We start from the raw sequence: 20,192 nt of genomic DNA, 5'->3' as shown, positions 1-20,192 counted from the left end.
AACGGGGGAGGGTCAGAGAGAGAGGGAGATACAGAATATGAAACGCGGACCGTGAGATCATGACCTGAGCCGAAGTCAGACGCTTGACCAACTGAGCCACACAGGCGCCCCGAGGAAGGTCCTATTATTAAGTCCACTTTTCATAGGAGTCAGTGGAGTCACAGAGAATTTAAATAACTTGCTCAGTGTTACTCATCAGAATTCCATCCTAGCCAGTTTGGCCTCAGAGTCCATGTTTTTACAAATGAATTTTGGTACTATTGCATTCAGTCCCTCAAGTTTCATGTAGCCCATCTTCATTATGTATGGGCTCTTTAATCAATTTAAGTCTATTATCTATATTATCTTTGAAACCAGTTGAGGGTGATTGAACAGGCTAAACTCTGTTCATTTTCTCCAATCATTGACTTCAGCCAGGCTCTATTGAATCTCCCTTTTACTTTTTTTTTTTTAATGTTTATTTATTTATTTTGAGAGAGAGAGAAAGAGAAAGAGAGCATGCACGTGAGTGGGGCAAGGGGCAGAGAGAGAGGGAGAGAGAGAATCCCAAGCAGCCTTGGTACTGTCAGTGCAGAGCTGGATGCGGGGCTGGGTCTCACAAATCAAATTGTGAGATCATGATCTGAGTTGAAATCAAGAGTCAGCCACTTAACTGACAGAGCCACCCAGGAACCCCTCCCTTTTTCCTTTCTTGATGACACTTTAGTGGTATTATTGTCTCAAGCATATCCCATTGCAGTCCTATAAAGACCCTTTCTGGTCATTGTGATATTAAAAAGCCTACCTATTGCACAGGTTATTTATATACCCATTGCACAGGGATTCTAGCTCAGACTGTTCAAGTCTCCCCTGCTGCCCAGAGCCTTAGCCCAGCAGGTGGCCCTCTTTTTTTTTTTTTAATTAAAATTTTTTTTAACATTTTTTTATTTTAACATTTTTTAAATTATTTTATTATTATTTTATTTATTATTTTTATTTTTAACATTTTATTATTAACATTTATTTTAACATTTATTTCTTTTTGAGACAGAGAGAGACAGAGCATGAACAGGGGAGGGTCAGAGAGAGGGAGACACAGAATCTGAAGCAGGCTCCAGGCTCTGAGCTGTCAGCACAGAGCCCCACGCGGGGCTGAAACTCACGGACCGCGAAATCATGACCTGAGCTGAAGTCGCGGCCGCTTAACCAACTGAGCCACCCAGGCGCCCCCCCCCCCTTTTTTTTAAAATTTTTTTAGCAGGTGGCCCTCTTAGGGGTACTTGCAACACAGCTCAGTCTCTGTTAACTTCTGTGTGTCAATTGGTCTTGCTTGCAACTCACACATTCTGTCATCTGACACAAGGTGGATGTGCAGTCTGCTCTACTGAATTTCTCTGCTCTTTTTCTCCCATTTTTTTTAAAGGCTTTGGAGTAGTGGTAAGGCTCTGAGAGCTGAGCCAGTTCACTGTATAAGCACACTTCTGACTGGAGAATGAGATGTCTGTTTCACTACACATTCCTAGTTCCTAGGAATGATTCTCTCAGGATCCCTTACTTGATTTCAGGAGATGAGAGTTTTCTCTCTTTTTCTCTTCTTCATTCTGCCTCTCTCTCTGTCTCTATATCTTCCTCTTGCACTCTCCTTCCCTCAACAACGTCTGCTGCTATTTACTTTGCTGTTTTTAGAATGTAGCCCACATACTGCCTTTTTTCTTTAGCTTTGGGTTTTAATTGTCAGTTTCGGGTTAAGCAGGAAAGTCCCATTACACCTTCACTCATTTTTGCCTGAAGTCTATTCTGGTTTTGTTTTTGCCAGTCCTGATGAGTCTTGGTGAGTGTACTTCACTAGTGTATGCCTAGATTTTACTTTGCTTTTTGAAGGTATGTTTCTTATAATCTCTTTCTTAAAGTTTTATTTTGCAAGTCAGCTGAAACACTTTGTCTTTTTTATGGCTCAACAAAGTAAATGACATGCCCAAGATCACACCATTAGTGAGAAGAGACTTTGGAATTCTCTTTCAGGTGTGTCTGTTTACAAAGACCATGCTCTTAATCACTATGTTTCTTAATTTTCTCCAGAAATGTGGAAAATGCCATATTGATCTCAATGTTACTAATTCTTGTGATATTTTTCAAATATCCCACCTGAAGCTTTGATTGTCTAATTCAAGGATAAGTTTTGAGTAGATGTGAAAACTAAGGCACTTCATCCCCTCACTTCTGCCCACATAATTCCCAGTCTTTCTTGATCTTTGGTTATCTAATTGGTTTAGTGATTAAACTCATGATTCTTAGAGTCAAAGAGGCCTGGGTTTAAATCTCAGATCTGATGTGGCTTCATCTATAAAACGAGGATTAAACAGCTAAGATACCAAAGCAAAAATTGTAGTGTGAGTCTTGTATTAGTCAACTGATGGAATGTAAACACATTTGGCCATGCCTGGGAAACTGGTGACACAAACCCAGTGAAAGTCTATCTGCATTTTGGGGTTGAGATGTGTCTGGAAAAGAATTTAATCTGTAATGCTGGGGTTTTGCCTTACCTGGATATTTATAGCTAATATATTTATAGCTATATATATATATATATATATATATATATATATATAATTAGTGATTAAATGTAGTAAAATTTTGTTTACACAGTGGGATATATTGTTTAGCTATTTAGGGAATAGCTGAATTTGACCCCAAATAAGGCCTGATGATCATGATTTTGAACATAGCTTGGGACTTTTACTCAAGTCTGTTTTCAGTATAGTCTTTTGAGAATACTTGATCCTAAAGAAAGGGGTGAGAGTAAGTAAAATCTTAGGAGCTGTTTTGGGAACTGAATTTTGAGCACTACGTTTGAGCTCTTTAAAAATATATGTATGATGAAGCAAAAGGAAGAGAAGAGCTTTTCCTCTTGCCACTCTGCCCCATTTTGCTACATACACCTCTGCTGGGTGGAGCTCCACTTGAATAGCAGCAGCTTTGCTAGCTTGGGGCCCCTTTCCCCAGGTGAGCAGTGTCGATCCCTGGGCGCTCAGTGCATCAGCCAGAGTTGCAGTGAGGAGTGAGGAAAGGATGGTGAAGCCTGAAAGAGCAGAAGGATATCAGAGTAGCTATAAATGCTCCTACTGGATGCCAGGTGCCATTTTGCCAACTGCAGCAATAGTGGCACCCTCCAACTCCCAAAGTACTGGTATAGAGCCACCTGGTGCCCTGGGGAGTAACGGTGAAGCAGCAGTACACAGGTGTATGAGCTCCTGATTTCCCCCTCAAATATACTCCAGACTAATGGTCTACACACCTCAGTAAATGGCAGATATCTGAGCCAATAATTTCTGGGTCATCCTTGACCTTTCCCTTTTTCCTCATCCTGCATTTGGTCCATCAGGCAATCCCACTGACTCAGTTTTGAAATATAACCAGAATCCAAACATTCTCACCCCCTCTACTGCTGCCACCCTGCTGCCAGCGCCTGTCATCTCTCACCTGAACTACCACCAGAGCCACTTCCCTGATCTTCCTGCATTTACCCTGGCCCTTGGTAATGCATTTCCAACACTACAGCCCGAATGAGCATTTTATTTTTTAATTTTTATGGAGATACAATTGACATATAACATTGTGTAAGTTTAAGGTTTATAATGTGTTCATTTGTTACATTTATATATTGCAGTATGATTACCACATTAGTGTTAGATAATACCTCTATCATGTCATGTCATTATCATTTCCTTTTTGTAATAGGAACAATTAAAATCAAGTCTCTTTAATGACTTTGAGGTTTATAATGTGATGTTGTTGTCTATAATCACTGTGTTGTACATTAGATCACCAGGACTTATTTATCTGCTGTTTGCAAGTGTGTACCCTTAAACATCTCCCCAGGCCCTGATAACCACCATTCTACTCTCTGTATGAGTTTGGCTTATTTAGATTTCACATATAGGTGACATCATATACAACTTGTCTTTCTCTGACTTATCTCACTTAGCATAATGCCTTCAGGGTCCATTCATGTTGTCATGAATGACAAGATTTCCTTCTTTCTCATGGCAGAGTAATATTTCATTGTGTGTATATATATATATATATATATATATATATATATATATATATATACATACACACACATGCACATACACAACATTATCTTCTTTACCCATTCATCCATTTACAGGCACTTGTGTTTTCTATATCTTAGCTGTTGTGAATAATGCTGTAATAAACATGGAGTGCATATATTTCTTCAATGTTCTGTTTTAATTTTCTTTGAACATTGTCCAGAAGTGGAATTGTTGGATCAGATAATAGTTTTATTTTTATTTTTTGAGAAAGTTTTGTGCTCTTTTCCATAGTAGTAAGCACTCAATAAATTTAATTTATACTTACTGTATCTTTATTATTAACCAGGAAGGTGGAATTGTGGAAATGAACAGATCCCCAGATCGGGGATCAAGGAAATGCTGCCCATGAAGATGGGAGAGACTTGCCTAGACCCATTGCTAGGGTGTGGTAGAGCAGAGATCCTATCCCATACCTCTTGACTCACAGATTGTCCGATCTCTACCAAACAAAATAATTATTAGTATCCAGCATAATCCACTTTGAAAAATGGTATCCTCAATTCATCTTTTATTTTGCATTTTCATTTAAACTTTCCAGAATAAAGGGTGTTGAAAGAGCTCTAAATTGCATTTACCCAGTATTTTTTCAGTAATGTACATATGATCATATGTTTGCAAATAAATGCCTCCAAGTCTCCTAAATATTAAACTTTTTGAGAGAAAGTACTGAGTAATTTTAATTTGTTATCCTCTGTGATTATAAATCCAGGTCCAAAAACAAAAACAAAAAAAAAATACAGGAAAATGTTGGTGAGTATTACTACATCTTTATTTGCATTGATTTGTCAATGTTGTTTTAAATATACTGACCAATAATAAACTGTCTTGTAACTTGAAATCAAAGTTGTCTTTTTTGCTTTCTCTTTGTTTCCCTGTGGGCTATTTGTAGGTCCATTTGAATTTGTGATTCACATTTATTTATATTACAATACTTTATCTATCCTAACTAATTCCCGGACTTGACATTAAAAATTGCATCTCACAAAAGCATGGTTATTTCTTTCACAGTGTGACATTCTTATGAGTGAAAAGCACTAACTCAGTTCAAGAGCAGTGTTCAAACTAATAAGAATAAGATTTATATATATATATATATGTATATATATATATATATTTTTTTTTTTTCCTAAGGCTTTTTATTCACTGCTAGAAATTAGAACAAAACACCACTAGCAAATGATACAAAATGATCAACTCAGTGTAAGCAACGCTAAGAGCAAGTCTATTTAGAAAGTTTATTCCACTTACCTGTATAACTTTGAGTGTTCTATGATATTACATAGGCATGTGCTGATAAGTTGGCATTGTAGGGCTCTTTTTCTCTTCTATTTTAAAATTTTTTCTTAACGTTTATTTATTTTTGAGACAGAGAGAGACAGAGCATGAACAGGGGAGGGGCAGAGAGAGAGGGAGACACAGAATCTGAAACAGGCTCCAGGCTCTGAGCTGTCACCACAGAGCCCGACGCGGGGATCAAACTCAGGGACCGGGAGATCATGACCTGAGTGGAAGTCGGCCGCTTAACCAACCGAGCCACCCAGGCACCCCTTAAACTTACTATATTAAGTGACTTGGCTATCAGGGGTAATAATCATGTTAGTTAAGGTTAAATGTTAGTTAAGGTTAGTTAAATTTTTCAAAGAATGAATGGTTGCATTTTATCACTTAGAGCATCTCAGATGAGTGTGCATTTTAAACCCTAGAGGCCTTTGCTGGCCCCTGGTGATTGCCAGTTCAGAGGCAGAGTGATAACACAGAAGACAAGAAGGAGAAAAAAGTACAGGTTGATGAAATTTTCTTCCATGGTCCTTCCATGCCAACAGAAGTAGTAAGAGCCTAAGACTTAAAAAGATTTAAATAAAGGGGCGCCTGGGTGGCTAGTCGGTTGAGCGTTGGACTTCGGCTCAGGTCATGATCTTGCAGTTTGTGAATTCGAGCCCCGCATCGGTCTCTGTGCTGACAGCTCAGAGCCTGGAGCCTGCTTCGAATTCTGGGTCTCCCTCTCTCTCTGCCCCTCCCCAACTCATGCTCTGTCTCTGTCTCTGTCTCTGTCTCTCGCACTTTGTCAGAAATAAACATTAAAAAATTTTTAAAAAGATTTAAATATTATTATACTTTCATTTGTTTGCTTAAGTTTAGACAATGCTTTTTTCCATCCTGCCTGAATGGCAGAAAAGAATTTTCACCTAAAGAATCTTGAATGGTACAGAGAAGGTTTTGCCTAAGATTTGTCTCATGTCTGAGGCTCTGAGTAGGCATTGGAGATTTAATGATTTTAAATTATCAGAAATGTTTTCCAGCAAGAAATGTTTGACAGATACAACATTTGTAAGTCCAAAGTAGCAGATTTTTGGTGTTTCCTTTTTTTAAAAATATATTCATTTGTGTAAAACTAAAAATAAATTTCTTCTTCAGATGTTTACATTCTATAAGCATTTACCATAAAACATTCAATATCACTTTTCTCTATTAGCTTCTTCACCCAGTTTTGAGACATCTCACAATTTCTTCTGATACCTCTAACTTTTCATGGTCAAACTCCTAAAGAATGGTATACTTACCATATATCATTAGTATCAATTATTATGTTTTGGTCTCTATCTCTTCCAGGACCCAAATTATTCATTTGCTATGGTTTTTAATGTATTCCTAACTGCCAAAAGGCTAAAAAATATCTAGCCTCAAATTTTGAAGGTTAAAAATTTATACCATCTCCCATTAGAGGAACCGGGTAGACAAATGATCTCTGTGGGAAATTCCAGGTTTTTGATTTTATGGTTTTAGATAATAACTTCCTTGAAGTTTATTGAAGTATGTACCCATTTGACTATAGTGATTAAAATCAGTTTACATTTATCACTTGGGAATTGATGTGACATTGGGAAGCAGGCAATGGTGAACAATGAATCGGCTGCTACATCAATATCATATTGAAATGATGTGACAGCTACTTTCCCAGGGACTTTAGGTACTTGTGGGGGGTGGATTATCTCTTAAATTTGTGGTAGATTGATCCTGGAAGGGCTTTGTAAATTTAAATATAAAATTAGCCAAACTAATTTGTAAATGTAATTGTGTGTAAGTATAGAGATTTGTGACATTCAGGTGTAGATCTCTTCTAGAGGTTAATGTTATAAGGCTGTGCTATACACTTTTTCTCTACTTACCATCACCCTTAGGGCAGATTTTCTTCCATTTATCATAATGCTTAGAAAAGTAGTCCTTGAAATGTTTGTTAAAAGAGTTAAAATAGTTAATATATTATGTGATATCAGGAACCCAGAATTCTAAACAACTGATTTCATTCTGTGATTGTTGCTCACCATGCTTGAGGGACAAAAAAGGATTAGCCATATATTTTATTACTGTTAAGCTTCATACTCAAACTTAGGTGAGGCCATTGGGAGGACTCAATTCAACTTCTATGTAGAAAGATTTTCTTCCTTCTTTTCTCCCTAATTTCATGTCCAGGCCTGAAATTTAACATTCTGATCATGACGTAAAATAAGTTTAAGCTAGCAGGAAGAGGAGTTCAAAGCCATTAGCACTTGATTACGACAGAGATGGTAGATGTTATTTATTGAGGATCAGGCCCTAAAGCCAGTCTTCTTTCTCTAGCCTAATGAGGGAAGAACATCCAAAAAGAATGCCTTCCACGCAGAGTCTGACTTTCCCTTGGCTCCATCAAAATCCCCTGCAACCCCTTGGAATTGTGATCCAACAAAATCTCAGTAAATCTAACCCATTTCTTACATCTCTCCCCTTCTATTTAAGCAAATTGGGGGTGGGAGTTATCAGAGAGCTGGAAGCTTTCCTTACCAACTTTGCCCTGTCATGAGACAGAGAGAATTTAACAGATAGGAAAGTTGAGTTGGAGGACAATATGTTTTGATTCTACTAGGAATCTGTTTTGATGATTTTCCAGAGACATTACTGCTTTTCTTTTATCAACACATGAAGGACAGATGGAATTTGTGTGATGCCTATCCCATTGAATAACACAGACTCTGGGAATAACAACAAGAAATCAACATAAAGGCAAACAAATAGAAAAAGCGAAACTGAATTTAAAAAAAAACACCAAAATATTTAAGCTAATAACGTATATTGAATAAGAAAACATAGAATTCGTGTTATTTTTATGTTGGGTAGAACTTAACAAATTTAACTCTTAAAATAAATCTTGCCTGTAGGAATTTCAGGATTTGATCTTTAGAACTAAGGATCAAGGCAGACTTTGAGAGATAATTACCAAGGATATGATTTCGTAAAGAGAATTGGAGAGAGCTTGGTTTCTTACTAATATTGAGAAGGCTTCTTTTTCTCAGGTTTATAATCTTAAGCAAGTGATTGCTTCTAACTTTTAGACACTATCTCCATTTTTGGCTAGGATCAGTAACTCTTCTTTTCCTAGTTCATCTGAAAAAATAAAGCTGAATTTATTAATGAAGAATTAGCTTAAGACCATTGCCCACTCTTCAACTGGTGGTCTCTAATCATAGTAACCTCTTTACTTAATACTTCAGTTATGTTCCCTTTTTTGGAATGGACTGAAATTCCAAAGCACTCTATTTTTATAAAGGTTAATTATCTGCTGCATTGAAATTGCAGTCCTATTTTTTTTCTGCTTATTCTTCAACTAGAATACCAGTTTTCTCCTGGAAATTTCAAATGTGGATGATGTTGGTAGAAAAGTCAGTGAAGGACATGCAATCCAATTCTGTTGTCTGGCTGGAGCACCAGGAGATGCATCCATGTGCTATGTAATCTTAGCTCATCATAGAATACTATTTACCAAATTGCATTTTATCATTATAGCTCTGACCTTTGGGAAGCACTGCCAGCATTGCATTGTGTGTGTTCACCAGACTCTACTTTCTTTACTTCCTGGAACACAGTGGGACTATCTTTTAGTTAGGTGGGTCATCTGACTGCATTCTGGCCAATAGGATGTGGGCAGAAGTAACGTGTACCTGAGCCTACTCCAATTTTCAGGCCCTTTCTCTCCTCTTATCTGCCAGCCAAATGGAGAGGATTTTAGTTAGGTGGGTCTATCTTTTAGTTAGGTGGGTTATCTGACTGCATTCTGGCCAATAGGATGTGGGCAGAAGTAACGTGTACCTGAGCCTACTCCAATTTTCAGGCCCTTTCTCTCCTCTTATCTGCCAGCCAAATGGAGAGGATTCCATGGAAACTCTAGGGATTCTGGAATATGTAGACAGAAGTAGTTGAGGCCCTGAATGATAGTGTGGACAGAGTTCTCTCCCCACCCCTCACAACCCTTTTTACACAGTACTATAAGTGAGAAATAAAGTGAGAAGAGGGAAAGTAAGAGAAAGTCATGAGTAAGACCAGTTCACAAGAGAATAGCCAAGGGCCCTGTAATATGAGATTGAGAGCTGCATACAAGAAATAGGATCTGACATAGCTTACCACTTAAAAACACATATAAATCAGGAACGAAAGGAAAACAAGAAAAATGCAAATAAGATTATGTTTCAAATTGTTATGAGGGGAGAGACAGAGAGTGAGAGGGATCATGGAATAAAGGTGATACTTCTCTCGCATTGGTTTGAAACCATTTATAGTCTTTTAGGGAGGAAGTTTCCATGGGGCAAATGGGCTAGATCAGAGTGACTGGCTATGTTTTGCTTTGTAAAGTTCAGCGCATAGTCATCTTGGGTGGTGGAGGTGAGGCTATACAAATAGGGTGGCCAAGGAATTTATCATCCAAACTGGTAACTTTTGAGGTAAAAATCTTGCTACTTAGTTGTCCTCAGAAAATACACATAAAACTGTTGTAGGCAAACAAAACTGGTATATTAGTGAGGGTTCTCCAGAGAAATAGTACCAGTAGGAAATATCCATATGTATATCTATATCTGTATATAGAGAGGGAGAGAGAGTAAAAAATTCAGAAATAACAAAATGAAAACCACCAATTTAATAAGTAGTATTTGATAAGTTTATTGTGCATATAAGAATAGTTCACAAACTGGGAGTTTTCAAATTGATAACAGATACAAAGCTAAGGGGCATACCATTACAGGATGGCTTATAAAATGAAAATAAGGAAGTTATTTAACCTTTGCAGTGATTGGTTATCACAGTGGGAATTTCCAGATGGCAAGGAATTAGTTAAAAGTGCTTATATTATACAATTTTTAGGAAGATGACTTAATTTCTTTTATGATCATCAGGGGCATTTATAAGAAATAGCCTAAGTTAAGTTTCACTTGTTTTGCAGAATAAGCTAAATTAAGTTTCGCTTATGTGGCTTAAATGGTTTTGTCTGCTCAGGGAATTTTCAAGTCTGGTCTCCATTTTATATTTAATTTAAAAAATATATATCCATATACATATGGAAATGGGGGGGGGGGAGTGGGGAACGGAGAGAGAGACAGAGAGAGACACAGAGAGAATGAGAGATTTCTGTTAAGGATTATAGTTCTTATGATCGTGAGTCCATAGCCATTGGCTACAGTGTAGCCCAGAAGGCTGGGTACCCATGAAAGAACGAATGTTATAGTTCAAGTCCAAAGGCTGTTCGCTGCCAGAATTCCCTCTTCTGGAGAGGGCAGTCTTTTTCTATTAAGACCTTCAACTGACTGGATAAGACCCACTCGCAATATGGAGAATAATCTGCTTTACTCAGTCTACAGATTTAAATGTTAATTTCATCTAAGAAAATACCTTCACAGTAACATCGGATGTGTTTCACCAAATACCTGGGTACTGTGGCGTAGCCAAGTTGACACATAAAATTAACCATTATACCTGCATATATGGTTAATTGATATAGAAAGGATGCACCTGACCAGCACCCTTTGAATTTGCCCTGTAAGCATGATGTGTTTGGCTCAGGGTTTCAAAAGTTTTCAGTCAACTTTTTAAATTGGAAGATTCCACAGACAGACAAAATGTATTCACAATTCTAAGCTTCTGTTAAACATCGGTATACCCACTCCACTGGGTAGGTCCTCATTGCCTCATGGCAACAAATGGCTAGAAGTCAGTGGCATCTGCCTCCTTAGGAAGGGGTTTGCCTTCAGTCCTTTCCCATGTCCCTACTACATCACACTTAGTTTCTTATACCCCACCATCATCACCCACTTGTATGTGCTGCTTGAATCCTGTAGGTATTTCAGTTTTAAATCCTGGCCATATAACTTGCATGTAGTGAAAGTGGATTGAAAAATCCCTCTGATGCTTTGCCCTATAGTTAAAGATAATAATATTAAAGATAATAATATTAATGAAATAAAGTGAAGCAACTTGAGCTGCTCAAGAGAGTATACAGCTATCTTAGATAGAGGCCCATATTCTTAACACAGGTACTTAGAATATATAATTTAGCACAGTGAACTCTTAATTTACCTGGAAGCCTTTGACGATAAAAGCAATAAAAGGGAAGTCTTTTCTCTCTTTGTAGTATTCTTTGTCCAAGGAAAGCCAATTTGAATGTTTATCTGGCCTGTCACTATAGCCTATATAGTGATTTTAATGGAATATATAATAGAAACTCTAAGATAACTCATATGGAAAAATAAGAGTGTTGACTAGTTCTCTTTAGAATTGTCATTCAATATTTTTTTTTTATTCTAATGGAGACCTTTATAAGAAAGGTGAATGGAAAAATGCATCTGTGTGTTATAGGGAAAATAGGACTTTTAAGGTTTTGACAGCCTAAAATTTCTTAATAATGAGATTCACAATTGATCTGTGATGTATTTTCTTATCCATATATGTGAGCAAATATGAACTTATTTCTTTGGGTCACTGCTTTCTGTGACCCTGTTCTAAAACGCTTTTAAGAAGGTTCTTTTGGTTTGGCAGAAAATATAAAGTACCTTAGAAATGCATACAAGAGAATCTGTTCAGATGTTAGCAATTCAGTTGAACTAATGTACTAGTTTCTACCTGTCAAAAGCTTTCAGGGAAGAATGCCGTATATCGGAGATAGTCCTAAGGTCTAGAGCAATTGGACTCCTCCCTTTTCCTATTCATTATTTTCTGGTTTCTTGCAATTTAGTACAAAATCCAATTTTTCTTAATAGCTTTGGTTGATTAACTGCCAGCAGCAGTAGGGAGTGCAATGGTAGTAGGGAAGGGTAGTGGAGCCTTCAGAGAAGACTCATACTGTTTAGGTGTCGGTGGAAGATCCATGGACATTGAATTTTGTGAGTTTATCTGTATAATGAACTTTTGCGTGCTTAGCTTAGGGATGAAGGAAGAGAAATGAGGTGTGTGCAGTATGTCTGGTGAGAAGGTAGGGCAGTACAATAGCTGGTCTTCAGCTTGGCTTCAGGCTTAGGTCTGATTGCTGCAGAAAGGGAGGCATAATTCTCATTTTATGCCTGGAATGCTGTCTGGGTCTCATACAACAACGTAGAATTTTGGCATTGGGAGGGATTTGCTGCTTTGGGATGTACCAGAGGAAAATACCTCATCAGGGGACAAGAGAGTGGACTTGAGGGCTTATGACCTATTATGTGCAAGGCAGTTGGTCACAGCAGACACTAAATAGGGGCTTGTTAGGAGAAGTCCCCTTGAGGGGTGTGTGTGTGTGTGTGTGTGTGTGTGTGTGTGTGTGTGAGTGTCGGTGAGGGCAAATGGGGAACGCTTTGTAAGAAGCCAACTTTCTAGAATTAGATAAAATGTTTCTTTCTAGAATAAAATTCTTTCTAGAATCAGAATAACTTAGGTTCTATAAGACTACTCTTATATTGGCAAAACTAATTAATCTGGCCATTAAAAGAAATCTAATTTGTTAATGGTGTGCCCCACTGCTGCATTCTAATAAACTATGAATCAAAAGAGTACTCATAATCACAAGTGCATAGCTGGAATTTTGTCCCCAAATGAAAGTGTCTTTATGTACTCCACTTCCCCTTTGTACATTTAATTTTGAATTTATATATAGTAAAATTTCTCTTTTTTAGGACAGTTTCATGAGTATTAACAAATGTGTATAGTAGTATGATAATCAACAATCAGAACAGTCCCATCACCCCTAAATTCCTTGGTGTTTCCTCTTGGTAGCCATCCCTTCCCCTTTGAACTATAAACAAAACTGTTTTTCTGAACTTTTCTGAATTTTCCAAAATCTAAACCACTTCTTAGTTGAGAGAAATGATACAGTAATATAGGTCTCTGGTTGATCACCTCTTATTCATTTGTTCTGACTCTTGTTTGGTTAATAAACAAGAGTCTTTTGCATTTTTAACCCAACCTGGCCAGAGTTATATGAGTAATTTCACCTTTAAAAGCTCAGTCACTGGTCTTCAGGGAGTGGGTAACTCCTGAAAGTTTAACTAGAATGTAAATGAAGGTTTCATAGAGATTTGTGAGTCTCTAATCAAAAACAACCATAAATATTTCTTGTTTAAATTAATAAGACTTCCCATGGGTAAGTGTTTAGATGTTCTGCTTCTGGGCCTGTAAGCCATTTAGGAGTTACCAGAACATTCCCCGCCTGCTTTTCTGTGCCTCAGGCTACTCTGTTGTAAAAGCCTTTCAGAGCGGTCTAGAAAAAACCTGACTCCTCTGTACAGGGAATCCTTGGAGTTATCCTTGTTGGCTTAACAGGAGCTTAGAAGCTCCCCCCTGCTTTTCCCCCCCCAAATTATGAACATTTAGCATATTCATTCATTTCTAATACTATTTTTCCTTCTCCTCCTCCTCCTCCTCCTCCTTCTTTTTCTTCTTCCTCTTCTTCTTCCCCTTCCTCTTCTCCTTCTCCTTGTCCTTCTTTTTTTTTGGCTTTTTTCCCCCTGCCAGACAACTTCCCTATGGCCAATGAAGTGATATTATACCCTCTGAATATAACAACTAAAATTCAAAATACAGAGGAAATTACAAAATGAAAAAAAAATGTATGAAGGTGCAGATTTGGATTATCAAATAGATAATCTTATCAGAAGATTATCAAATAGATGAAAGGTTCATGCACACTATTCATCCCCTTCCTTTTTTTTTAGACTTGGGTCTTAAAAACTGGCTATAGAATTTACTTTGTAGGGATGCCTTACTTATGTTAAAGTATCAGAGTGTGTTCAGCCAGACTTCTGCTTTTCTAGGAAGTTGTTAAAACATATAATAAATAATATTAAATTCGAATAACGAATAACGAATAATGTTAATATTCGTTAACAACTTCATAGTTGTAACTTAAGGCAAGAAAGGATAGAAATTCATTCTATTTTTGGAGACTATTTAAAATTTTTGTGTCTATATTTGATTTTAAATTTTAAAATTAACATTTCCTCAAAGAGAAGATAAATTTTAAAAATACCTCCTCATCTTTAGCAATGTTCCCTAACTGTACAATACTTTAGCACTTTTGGAGGTGGGACAGTTACATCAGTGTATCACACTTAAGATAATAGCATTTTATGTATTGTGAAAGCATTTTGTCATTAAATCCCTCAAATGTCAAACTTTAAATTAAAGCCTTAAATATAAGCACAGATTTTCAAGATATCCTAATTCAGAAATTTGGGTTCTGTTGACTATCAGTTGCTATAGGCCCTGCTTATCTGTTCACACTTAACATAGATAAAACAATTTCACTGACAATAAAAGTTACAAATGTACATTTTGCTTTTCACAAGACAGTTCTGAGTAGGAAAGATAAGCTAAATCAGAAGAAATGAGAACCAATGAGAATCTTCTACCGAAAGATTAAATAAGAAACCTGATTATGGTTGGAAAATGTTAAATTATCTCCATAATATTTATATTTCAGCACCTATCTTGGAAGGAGCAAATAGGGAGAACTTTGTACTATGCTGCGTTTTTGTGAATTATAGCTATTCTAGAAGGGACTTGTACTAGCTACAGGTAGTAATAATAAAACTATGATAATAATGATTCCAATTTTCTGAAGTAGAGATTGAGTTGATATAACCCCGTAAAAAAAAAGTCCTTCACAGGTATTGTATGGAGGGAGAGATTAATAAACACATTTTATGGGTACAAGCAGCATTTAATGCAATTGCTATGTTCCCAATGGGACTAGTCACAAGATGGAGCCCCAGGGATTTTTCTTCACAGCTGATCTAAATCTGCACTTTATATTTTTGTACTTTGTCCAAAATTGGATCCATCTTCTTTTCCTTTTTGAATCCATATCTCAGCAAAAGACCTCACTGTCTGTCCACTTGTCTCCTCCTTTCATATCTAACCTCTCCTTTGCCTTTCTACCAATAATAACTTAGTTCAGAACCTCATCATTTTCTGCCCAAATTGTTTTCCTCTGTTATTGATTTTCTTAATATACCCTTCCCCTCACTACAATTTGGGTACCTTTCCAAATTATAAATATGATGATGACATACCTTCCATTAATTTCTTGGTTCATTCATTATTCCAGCATTTATTGTGTATCTATTGTTGCACTATTCTGTGTACTGGATACATAATTGTGAATACAAGAATTAAGTTTTATGTTCTCAGAATCTATGAGGGGCTATAGGCAACAAATACACATAAAGTAAATAAATGTAATTTATCAGATACTGATAAATGCTATATAAAGGAAATGGAATAGGGTAATATGACAGAGATTTGCAATGGTAAAATAGGCTACATTAGATAGATTGAAAAAGAAAGTCTTCTCTAAAGAAATGACATTGAATGTGTTTGCAAAACAGAAGAAAGTTGTTCTGGATGGAGCATAGTGAGAGCAAGGGAGAGGATAGAAGCGGGGGAAGTCAATCAGAGAAAAAGGCAAGGTCTAGGACATTTGGGAGCTTAAAGGCCAAGGCAGTAGTTACAACTTTACTCATCTGTCATTATTGTTCCCTTGATCTCTTTTGCTTCTTGACCAGTGAGATCTCATTACATTGCATTGAATATGCTTTTGCCTACTCTGTGAGTCCCCACTTTTCAGTTGGTGGGACTCAACTTTGATGCTGGGTCATTGCCACCAGGTATCTGTTGCTCATTCCTGAAGGCCCCCCATTACTCACTCTTGTAATACCTTGTGTGCATTATCTCAAAGCATCACAGCACTGAATTGCCATGTTATTCACTTATTTCTTCTTTCCTTCATTTATTTTTAAATGTATTTTTGGATTTATCATAGAGATTAGGTTGTGAACTTCTTAAAGGCAGAAATCTCATCTTAGTCATTGTGGAGTCTCTAGCACCTAGAACCTAGCACAGCATCTGGCGTATAGTAAACATTCAACATATGTTTGTTGAAATATAAATAAGGAAAAATTTAAAATTGCAGTACAAATGACAATAACTAAATGGAACTTTACATTGATGAACATACTTTATTTGAGCCTACACTTGCATTAGGTGGGACCAGGAATAAAATATGTCTAACTTCCTTATTGCTATCAGTATAAATCCAGACCTCTTTCTTGTGATTCAAAGCTTGTCAAAATCTGGTCCCAACTACATTCCCAACTCACAAGCCATTTTCTTTAACTCTCAAAGCTTCTACCATAAGGAACTGATTTCTCTCATTTCACAGCATGCCTTATCATGTCTTCTAGTCTTCATGTTTATAGTTCAGTCTCTCTACAGTTTATTTCTTACATTGGCCTTTTGGGCATCTCCAATTTATTTTCAATGACTTAGATCCAATGTCACTACCATGGAGACTCTCATGAATTAGTGAAGAGACCCTCACGAAGAGATAGTTTTTCTTTCTATCGTGTTCAACAGCTGTCTGTACAAATTATAGCATGTGCCATAGATCTCTGCTCGTATCACTATGGTAGTGCATTATATTTATTTATAAGTATGTCTTTCCAATTAGAATCTCTGAAATTAATAATGGTGGTTCACTAGTTTAGCATCAGTGCTTAGCCTAGCATAAATTTGATGCTTAATAAATTTTAGTTGAATAAAACAAATTTTAATAAAAGTAAGTAAACAATTCTGGAATAAACTTTAAGATTGTTTTGACTCTGACATCAGTACTTTTCCTGGTAGACCAAGGTGCCCCAGGGTATTTCATTTTTTAAAAAATTAGTATGTACCTTTAATCATATCCACATATGGGCCTTTCTCCTTTGGCCACCTCAGCATCTCATCACAGGTATGATGTGTCTTTAATAGATGGTATTTTTTTTTAAATGTTTATTTATTTTGAGAGAAAGTGCATGCATGAGCTAGTAGGGGGAGGGACAGAGAGAGAGGAGAGAGTGAAACCCAATCAGGCTCTACACTGTTGGCATGGAACCCAAAATGGGGCTCAATCTCATGAGCCATGAAATTGTGACCTGAGCTAAAATCAAGAGTCAGTTGCTTAACCAACTGAGCCACCCAGGCACCCCAAAAGGAGACACTTTTAATAATTACATTGGGACAACTTGAATAAATTGGGACCATGTAGGAACTCTACCTAAAACAGAAGGAATCAAAAAGTAACAAAATAAAGGATATCAGAGAGTTAACCACCAGAAGAGGCAGTTCAAGAGGTGAGGATGGTGGAAAGTGGGAAATGGAGATCAGAGAACAGAGGACTTTGATTTTTTTAATGTTTATTTATTTATTTTGAGAGAGAGAGAGAGAGAGAGAGAGAGAGAGAGAGAGAGAGAAGTGAGTGGGTAAGGGGCAGAGAGGGGGACAGAGAGAATCCCAAGCAGGCTTTGCTCTTGGGAGCCCAACGTGGAGCTCAATCTCATAAACTGGGAGATCATGACCTGAGCTGAAATGAAGAGTCAGACCTTTAACTGACAGAACCACCCAGGTGCCATATAGATGGTATTTTTAACCTAAGCTTGCTTCAAGAATTAGTTTGCTTTATCATTTTAAGTATCGGGGCAATGATATAAATGTTTTAGCACAAAGTTAATTTACAAATAATTGTATTCAACAATACAACACAGAATAATAATACATAAAGCATAATATTAGTTACACAAAACCTTGTATACTTTTGAATGCCCTGATTTTGCAACTACTTCTGCTTTTCTTCACTTTCATGGGGATAGATGGAACATAGGTGCTCTGAATCTGGATTAATCTGCATAACAACATAATATTAAGAGTTTTAGATCACATGTTAAGAGTTTTAGGTCCAGATATGTCAAGGTGTTAATAGCTCATTAGATATGGTTTGTTCAGTATCCTTAAGTAATTGAGAACTAGTTAATTGCACGTGGTTGTTTAGGACAAAATTCATCATGGCTCTCTTGTACTTCTGTATATCATGCGTCTAAGGCATTGACTACTGTTTGTTCTGAAACATCTTTTCAAAGATATTTGTATAACATTCAACAGTGAAAGGTGGTGCTACTATTTCTCTCTAGAGCAAAGATTAGGCATGATTACTGCTTATTACAAAAGATTTGGGTTATGTAGGCTCATGCTTCTTCTTCTGTAATACAGTGTAGAGCAGGCATCTTCTGATCCTCTTCACATGGGGCATTTGGGGCTCTGGCAACTGGCCAAAAAAATTGCTGATCCTATGGCTACTGCTTTTGCTGTGTGTGATAAATTATCTTTTGTCTCTGATCCAGGAGTTTCATGTCCTTTATTAACATCCATGAAACTGTGTCAGGCTAACTTTTAGTTTGCAAATTGGATAAAATTTTAATCTCAGACCCTTCACAGTTCTTGACAGGTGGCTTTTGGGGCCTTCCAAAAGGTGGAGACAGGTGGGAAACTCCAAGGACCTGGAAGATTACAAAGTCACTAAATGGAGGAGACTGGATCCTTAAGTGACTATGAATCAGAGCTCCCCTCGTAACCCTCCCTCATTGGACTGTGATGAAAGTGTAGGAAAAAGAAATCTTTATTAGATTAGACTTTTTCAGATTTTAGGGTAGTGTGTTTCAGTAGTGAGTGTTTCTTGATTAATACACACATTATGGTCAACTTCACATTTAAAGTCTTCTTAAGCTGTTAAAATAGATTTAACAGTTATTTAGAAACTCATTATACTAGTGTGATTTTATTTTGACCTATCTTTCACAGGGAATTGGTAATATTTCCCTATCCAATTAAGACTAACCAGTTCCATGTCTCAGTCATGCTGTTTTAATCGCTTACTCTCTAAGTTTTTCCTGTTCTTTTCCCTCATGTCCTCTTTTCCCCATTTCTTTCATCACTTTTCATGTTACTTCAGGGGATTATGCATCCCTCCAAATCACTCTGAATCCAATTAATATATAACTAAGGCTTTCCAGCCAGCCTGCAGAGCCCTAAAAGTGTATTCTTCCTTCTATCAACGCTTTTTTTTTTTTGCAGTTTCTCCCTCATACTTCCACTTTATTGGAGTTGTGCGCTGTGATTACACAAAATAAGTGGGGTTTTTTGTTTGTTCTTTGATGAAGTTACTGTTTCATACTAAATCATTCTTTGGAATCAGCCCTCTACTTCAATATAATGTACTATAGCTTTCATTAAACTGATTTTACTTCTATTAAACTTCTCTTCATCTCTCTAGGTGGCATGATATATATAGAGCCTAATGTACTCATCATTTATGCAATAAATATTTATGAAGTGCCTACATAGTTCTAGACACTGTAATGCAACATAGATAAAACCAACAAAAAGCTCTGAGGTATGGAACTTACATTCTAGTAAATGAAGATACAAAAAAAAAATGCAATGTATATATATTCAAAGGATAATACTTTCTTCATAGGAAAATTAAACGGAAAAGGGATGCAGAATTATGGTGTTGGTAGGTGGGAGGGACTGGACTACAATTATCAGTAAGATGTTTCAAAAAAGTATCACTGAGAAAGTGGAATTTGAGTGGAGACCAGCAGGAGGTGAAATAGTGAGCCATTCCAGAATCTAGAAGTGTATTGTATGTACAGAGAAGAGCAAATACAAAGACCCCAAGATGTGATTATCTTGACTCGTTCATGAGCAAGAGAGAGGCCAATTTGGCTAAGATAGGGGATAAGGATAGAAGGTAATATCCAAGAGGTAGTGGGTGGCCAGACTGGTTAGACTTTTTTAAGCCTATACTCTGATTCTGCCTTTTAAACTGAGATAGTTAGGAAGCCATTGAAAGATTTTGATCTCAGTGACATTATCTTACTTATGTCTTATCAGGACCAGTTTGGCTATTTTGATAATAACCCATAGTAGGCAAAGGTGGAAGCAGGATGAAAG

This window comes from Panthera leo, chromosome B1 (genome assembly GCF_018350215.1).
Source record: "Panthera leo isolate Ple1 chromosome B1, P.leo_Ple1_pat1.1, whole genome shotgun sequence".
NCBI classification, from domain to species: Eukaryota; Metazoa; Chordata; class Mammalia; order Carnivora; family Felidae; genus Panthera; species Panthera leo.
Note: the sequence above shows the minus strand (reverse complement) of the source record.